This window comes from Fundulus heteroclitus, chromosome 2 (genome assembly GCF_011125445.2).
Source record: "Fundulus heteroclitus isolate FHET01 chromosome 2, MU-UCD_Fhet_4.1, whole genome shotgun sequence".
NCBI lineage: Eukaryota > Metazoa > Chordata > Actinopteri > Cyprinodontiformes > Fundulidae > Fundulus > Fundulus heteroclitus.
Window position 1 is genome coordinate 16,870,794 of NC_046362.1, and position 8,147 is coordinate 16,878,940.

At 40.1% G+C, this 8,147-nt stretch overlaps 1 protein-coding gene across 1 annotated transcript in view; it reads right to left on the bottom strand.

Moving 5' to 3' along the window:
* The window catches only part of otud7a (OTU deubiquitinase 7A), a 78,045-nt gene extending 74,085 nt beyond the window's left edge, over positions 1–3,960 (bottom strand). Inside the window, exon 1 of the mRNA XM_036149636.1 lies at positions 3,823–3,960. The gene's annotated coding sequence lies outside the window, so the exon portion shown is untranslated. The remainder of the gene's footprint in view (positions 1–3,822) is intronic.
* Positions 3,961–8,147: the final 4,187 nt, after the last annotated feature.

Here is an 8,147-nt window from a genome sequence, read left to right on the forward strand (position 1 = left end):
AGGCTTCTCCTGACATGACTTGGTCGCACAGCCAGGGTGCAAAGAGAGCACCCAAATTATCACCGTGTCAAGAGGCGTCGGTCAGGAGAAAGGTACCAAAAGATTTCCAAGCCATATTAGATATACCATGGAACACATGGTATATCCTGTCAAGCAGAGAAAATCTACCTGGGTACAAAAAAGGGAAACTGAGCAGGTTCTCTGGACGGGTTCTTCTTTGTTGAAACGTTTCGTCTCTCCTTCAAGAAGTCCCTTCAGTCTGAGGAGTTAAAGGTGAACTAAGCCGTATAAGCAGTACCTTTGCATAGTGGAGCAACAAAAAACCTGTGACAATCAAAACCGGTTGCTCACATAAAAAAAAGAGGACCATCATTGTAAGAGGGGGACAATTGGACCCAGAGCCCTCCACCCCTGTTTAACGGGCGGTTTCTCTTCACAAAATTTTTTTTTTAAAAATGGCTGCCTTTTCTCCCCTTTCCAATCAGCGTTCTTCTCTATCCAGGATGAGAACGTCTTCATCCCTGAAAGAGTGACCGCTGGCCTGCAGATGAGTCTAAACTGCAGGATCCTGGCCTGATCATGCTGCTCTTCAGTGCTGGGCCATCCTTTGGGCCAGTGGCTGCTTTGTTTCCCACAATGTATAACTGGTCAAAGTCCTCCTGGCACTTAACAGCATGCGCAACATTGCTCCACACGCCGGGGGACCGGATCTTTGGGGTGAACCAGTCTTTGACCTTATGTATTTTGGGGTTTGAAAGCCATGCTTAGAAAATAGGCATCTCAGTTTCTCTGAAACTCCTGCAACATAAGGGACGACTGTTGGTCTGGGTCTGGGTTTGAGATCCTCCTTTTCATCCGAAGCCTGGCAGGAGTTCTAGTTTTGACTGTCCCAGTTAAACGTGTTGATCCACTATGCGAAGAAACTGCTTATGAAGCTGAGTTAATTTACATTTCTTCAGTCTCCAAGTCTCTTGGAAAAGAAGAACCCATTCGAGAGACCTACTCAACTTCTTTTTTTTCTGTATTTTTCTACCTGAACTACTGAGATGCATCAGTGCATTTTGATCTACCTTGGCAATTTTTAAATGACTGAGCCTGAGCATTTCTAATTGTCTATAACGTCTATTTATTTTATGCATTGCCTTTGTTTGTTCAGCTCTTTGAGCGTCGCTTTTGTTTGAAAATTGCTATATAAATAAAGCTGAATTGAATAGTGCCATTAGGAACAACAGAATGTTCAACTAAACTTATAGAAAAAAGTGAAATACCTAATCAGGGAGTCTGCTAAGAGGCTTAAATGAGCTGGAGGAGTTAATGGTAAGTACCAAGTTAGCGGTACATATGACAAAAAAAATCTCCCAACTCTCTGTTAAGTTAGGACTAAGGGGTAGAGTGGCAATATGGATGCATCTTATTTTGAAAAAATAAAAAACAGAGGAAATCTAAACACTTTTCCAATAACCCATTTAAACTCTCCCAAAAGCAAGTTACAAAATATGAAGTCTTATTACACCAAGGCAGCAACCTTTAGGCCGTAAGTCCAAAAGGTATGTTTGGTAAAAAAAAAAAAAAAAACACTGTATAGAGAATACCCACAGTGAAGCATGGGGGTGGCAGCATCATGCCTTGTTATGAACAGTTCCAGATACCAGTAAATGTTTAAGCATCTGCTATGATGCTTATGAAAGCTAAATAATTAAAGTAATAATAATAACGAAGAGCAATTGCGTCTTCAGCATACGACAGTGACCAGAAGCATACAGCCAGATCAAGAAAAGAAGTGCATGTTGGTTGTTGTTGTTTTTTTTACCCGGAAGTAGGTACCAGTTTTGGAATGGACCAGTCAGACCGTCTTTAAAGTGAGTTGCTTTTTTTTTTCTTTCTTTTTCTTTTCTTTAATCCATAGAAGGCTTGGTAAATATGGTAAAACTTGATGATATGTGGATAGTCTTCAAAAAGACTAATTTCTGTAACTAATCAAATGGTGCTTCAAATAAGTATTTCACATGTGCATGCACACTTAAGAATGCACATAAGTTGAGTTTTTTTTTTTTTTTTTTTGTGAAACATTACAATTTATTTTTCAGTTAAGCCGTACAGGTTACAAGCCGTATTAACTTTAGGAGGAACAATTATTGTTACTATTATTATTATTATTATTATTATTATTATTATTATTATTATTATTATTATTATTATTATTATTATTATTATATCTTGGTATCATATTCCATCCACTCTAGACTACAGAACAAATGTGATATGATCATTGTATGACTATTTAGCTCCATTATCTTTTAAACAATACGAACCTTCTTGGACAAATAATCTAAAATACACTGGTTTAAGTTTATGGGGCCCAAATGGTTTGTTTTGGGTTCCAATGAATGAATGAACTGGTAACACTTTGGTTGTAATTTGGGGGTGGACTGACCTGAAGAAATTAGTGAATAATGAGACCAGGGGGGAGAAATAAATATATTGGCAGTTCAAACGTCAAGTGCCATGTTAATAACAAAGCCGATGCATTTTAGAATAATATGGGATGAGGGCAGCGCCCCGCTCGGGGTATTTCATGTGGGCAGCAGCAGACACAGATATTACAAAGGCCTGTCATTTTGTATCAGTCCAGGAACAGTTTGATAAAGCAGCGCTGCCTTCAGAGACATGAAAGCTCAACCAAGTTCAGCAGCAACAACAGTCGGCTCTCGCTCCGCCGAAAGCCAGAGATTGAAAACAGAATTCACTGTGGCAACTGATCGGGTGCCAGGCGCCCTCTCCCCAGTGCCCTGCTGCACCCAGGGCCTCCACAGAGCTGCCGTCGGTTCTGGCTCGGCCCGGCAGCCACAAGGGCCTGCTTTTACGTGGTTTTTAGCTACAGACTATCTGATCTGTCTCTAAATCGCACACCTGCTGTCAGCTGCCTGTCTCACAGATCAGACCAAAGCCATCAGACATGGCTGGAAGGAGTTGTAGAGCTGAGATGACCTGATGCTAAAAAAAAAAAAAAAAAAAAAAACATCCTGTAATTGAGGTACAAGGAATGTGAAGCAGCTCTGTGTTATTATGTAGGTCTTTGTCAGGGAACATGAGTAGGGTTTAAAAATACCACAGCAGTGAATCAGTGGCCTCACTATCTTTACAGTCGGGCATCGGTATATGTTGTGAACCAGGCCAGCATTAAAATAATAATAAAAAATAATAAAACAGAGATGTATTTGCAGCTCTTCCTGCATTCCCCACTGAGCATCTTAAAGTGAAGCTTGCTGGTTTTCTTCACCATCAACATGTAGAGCCATCTGGCCCAAATAACGTCGCTTATGTCTGCATCTGCAAATATCAATACGACAATATTCATGGTTGCACATATTGAAATGAGAGATTTCAGTGATCTGGTAAAAAAAAAAAAAACACACAATCTACCCATTAGTCTCATAATTAGGCTATATTACATCGGTAGTATATGGTCCTACATGACAAAGGTCTGTGACTAAGCAGGCTGATGCATGTTTCTACTGCGTTTTTTTTATTATTATTATTATTATCTCCCGTGTCTGTCCGGCTGAAGTCTCATCCCAAAGCGCCGACGAGGGTTTCATGGGGCCCTCAATGTGTCTGCCTTCGAGCTAGAATAAAGCCGAGCGCACGGAGAAACCTGAAGTTGATTTCATCGAAGCACGTACTCGCATAAAAGGCAGGTGCACCTGTCTGCAGAGTGCAGCCTTTTGTGCTCAACAGCAAAGGAACCAGGGATCGTCCGGCCGTGCGAATAACGTGAGAATACGGCGATAAAGCAAGTGAAATCGGCTCGAGCCTTCTTACCGTTGCCTTTTCAGTCATTGCTCCCCATCATTACGTTTTCGGCCCAGACCTCTGACGAGCCGTTTATTCCAATCAGGCTGTCTCACTCACTCTCTCACTCCCTCCCTCCCTTCTTGCATCTCTCTCTCTCTCTCTCTCACTCCCTCCCTCCCTTCTTGCATCTCTCTCTCTCTCTCTCTCTCCCTCTCTCCCTCTCTCTCTCTCTCTCTCTCTCTCTCTCTCTCTCTCTCTCTCTCTCTCTCTTGCTCATCCCCATGTCATGTTTCTCCGCTGCAGCAGAACCAAGCCGCGCCTCCTCCGCAAGCGCCGTGACGTCCGCGAGTGACCCCGGCGGCACCTCCAAGGGGCCTCCGCCAGAGGTCGCTGTGCTTGAACAAAAAAAAAAACATGCACACTCGAGTCAGTTCAACCGAGGTTGTTGTTGTTTTTTTCTTAAATACTTTAAAGCATGAAATATTATAGCCTCAGATTGTAGTTTCCCCCTAAATATTTTCAATCTTTATTATGTATGAAAATAAATTAATATATGTTATTTTTAATGTTAAAAATAATATAAATTCAGTGAAACCCATAAAATGAATTAAAGTGGCCACATATTTCGTTCACATGTCTGAGAGTGAAAGTCGAGATTTTTATGGCTAATATCATTCTGTGAAGTACAAAAAAGTGCACCTTGTTCATAGCACTAAACCAAAAGGCTTCAATGGGTGTGATGATATTTAAACTTAAATAAATAAATATATTTCAATCTGAAAAACTCACACGGATAGAAAAGGCAATTAGAAGAATTTTATTGATATAATATTTTAAGACTTTGGCGCTCAGACCTTGGCAGAAAACATTCACGCTGAATTATACTTCAATATGCATAAGTAGGTGTATGAGAATAGGAATGATCCCCCAGGCCTGAAACTGGTGGTGCAGTGGAGATAAACAAAGTTTGTTCAGTCCATATGATGATCTGTTTGAGCTAGATGTCCAACTTGATAAACACAGGTTTGCATGAGCTGTCCATGATGAGCAAGCATGAAGCGACAGTGGGAAGAAACCTCTGGCAAAACCAGGCTCAACATGGCGGTCTTCTGCCGGTACAATTGAGATGTGACAGGGAATGCAGTAAGGAGGAATTACGCTCTGATAGGGAGGTTGAAGAAGCACCATGGAAAAACCCGATAGAGGTTAGCTATGATGGTGGAGAAGGGGATGGAGGTGGGTTGAATCAGGGTCATCTGAGTCCAAGTCAGACATTGCGCAACCGCTGCTTGCGCTTTGGCTGGGTAGCAGACTGAGTCGTGGATTTAAAGACCTTTTAAGATGAACTCTGGATGCTGATTGGGCTTCGTGGAGGTGCAGTTCAAAGCTGATTGGCTTGCCTCAGAGGCGGTTGAGCCTCTGATTGGATGAAGGTAAGTAATTCAGTTTCTTCAGTTGAATTTCCACTTAGGCTTCAACTGAGGGAATGACTAAACAGAGCTATGACTGTGTAAATTTGGCAACTATGTATTCTAAAAAAAAGATGGGATTATTACCATAGTTATAGATTACCATACTTATCCGGTCATCTGGAAGTACCTCCTGGCCATCCAAAGTATGTCCAAATTTCTGCCTGAAAGACACAGAACATTCTTCTTTTTTCAGCCTCTATCACTATGTCCTCTGCTCTACCTTTGTCCAGTTCATCTTCCTCACCATCAAATTAATTAATTCTACGCACCAGCATCCTGTGCTGTCTGGCAACACTCTTACAAAGAACAGCCTTGCAGTCATTGAGTTCCTTCAGGTTATATTGTCTACACAAGACGTAATCCACCTGTGTGCCCCCACCTCCACTCTTGTAAGTGACCTCGTGTTCTTGCCACTTCTGAAAGAAAGTATTCACTACAGCCATTTTCATTCTCTTTGCAAAGTCTATGACTGTCTGTCTGCATTCTTGTTCTGGATACCAAATCTCCTCATCACTTCTTCATCCCTGCTGTTTACTGCTCCAACATGTCGACTGAATCTGCACCAATCACCACTCTCTCACCTTTGGGGATATCCAGCATCACTTCCTCTAATTCACTCCAGAATTTCTCCTCTTCCTGTAACTCACATCCTGCCTGTGAGGCATAACCACCGACAATATGGAACATCACACGTTCAATTTTCAGCTAACTCATCACCCCATCTGACACTATTTTCTCCTCTAGAGCAGTCATGACAAACATTTCCTTCAAGATAACTCCTACACCATTTCTCTTTCCATCCATATCATGGTAGAACAACATGAAGCTTGCTGCTAAGCTTCCAGCCTTGCTACCGTTCCACCTGATTTCATGAACACACAGTATGTCCACACTCCTTCTCTGCATCATCTCAGCCAACACTCTAGTTTTTCATATCGTAGTCCAAACATTTCAGAGTCCATACTCCCAGTCCAAGACTTAAATTTTCTCTTTTCTCTCAGCCTACTGACACGTCTTCCTACTCTCCTTCCTCAATTTAGTTAAGAGAGAAAGGCCCATAAATTAGTACAGATACATAGTCTACACATTATTTCATCATCGTTAGCTAGACAAAATGTATGAAGTACATGAGGTCTGCAGTGGTTCTTGGTTCTTTTGTGACCTCCTGGTTGAGTCGCTGAGTAATTTTGGAAGCCCAGCCACTAAGGTTCAAAACCTGTCCATAAAATCATATTTGTGGAAAATGGGCTTCCATGTGTTGGAGTCCCAAGGTCTTACAAAAGTCTGCATAACCCTTTTCAGAAGGATAAGTGTCAATTACATTTTTCTCAATTGTTCTTGAATTCAGACATGATCTGCTGTGTGTTTCCACAAAAATCCACAAAAACTGACAAAGAACATAATTTTTTTACACAGAGGGTATATTTAATAAGCTAAAATATTATTAAAAAAGGCAATTTATTTTAGTAAATAGAATTCCATAGCCTAATCTTGATATCGTCCAAAATGAAGAGACCATAATACAGTGTTTTAAACACTTTGTAAAATAGTGAACCATTGTAAAATATCAGTTCTTCTAAAGTAATAATCTATTATGCATCTCAAAATCTCAACCTTGTCTTTTTCCCATGGTAAGAGGAATATTCCTCAGCACTCGGAGTCCTTGACACCTGCTTCAAAACAGGAAGATATTTTAATAGTCAAGATGCATCTCTGACTAGATAAAAGACACCAACTTACAACAGTGTCCACAAAGCAAGTTTGATCCATTTGTTTGAACAGTGGTTCTGATGTTTCTGTTCACCTGTGCATTCTTCAAGTTTTGTGATATGCTTAAATGTCTAAGTTCCAATAGAAGAACAGCCTTCCAGCTCCAGATTTGACTATACCGGGGAGGCAGCACCTGTATGAGCTACTGCTGACAAAGTTTTCTTCAAACAGGGCCTGAGAGACATCACTGAACCTGGAGCAGAACCTAATCTGGTTCTGAGAATCTAATCAGTGTTTGACCCAAGATGGAGTTAGGCCTGCTCCCCATCCTGTCATGAGGCTGTTTTCTGCTAACTTCCAGGCCTTTTATGGTGGGACCCCTTTTTATGAAGTCCTCCAAACCTTCCCACAGACAGATATTTGGAAAATCTATAAGTGCATGAACAATGCGATATGTACTTATAGAGCAAGAAATACAATTTAATAGGATTGAATCTTTACGAGCTAGAGAAAATCTGAACATTAATTCTTTAAATTGTATATGAATTTACATATGTAGATATTTTTTATATCTGCTTTCTTCATTAATCATTATATTAGTGCGATTACTAATAGTTACATTTTTGAATCTAGTTGTTGTAGATGCAGAATAATCATTCCATTTACCAGTGAAGTGTTAATATTGTCATATTAAAGATGAAGATGTTTTGGAAATATATTTTTTTCTCATTAATTTTTTATGCAATTTAGAAAAAAAAAATCTTGTCTAGACTTTTGTATTAGATACCTAATAATATGTTTATGAAATGAGAATGATGTTATTTTTAATACATATTGGTGTTACCAATCCATCATGTGTTAGGTTTATTAGTGAGACATTATCAAACTTATCCACTTTATCATGGTCTATTTACGAGATCTGTAGCCTACTTCGTGTTGAAAAGATTCCATGTAAGGCGTTTCCTGTTTCTAAGGGCCTTGCAGTAATCAGGCCTTAGTATGCAAGGTGTAATTGTGGTTAATCACAGTTAACACCTATTTTTACAACAGACAGTGTTTGTGTGTGGGTCTGTGAGCACATGTTTTTTTATTAGCACTGTACTAATATGTTTGAGCCTGTATTTATAATTAGGATTGGAGAAAATCCACAATAAATTTGGACTTGTGCAA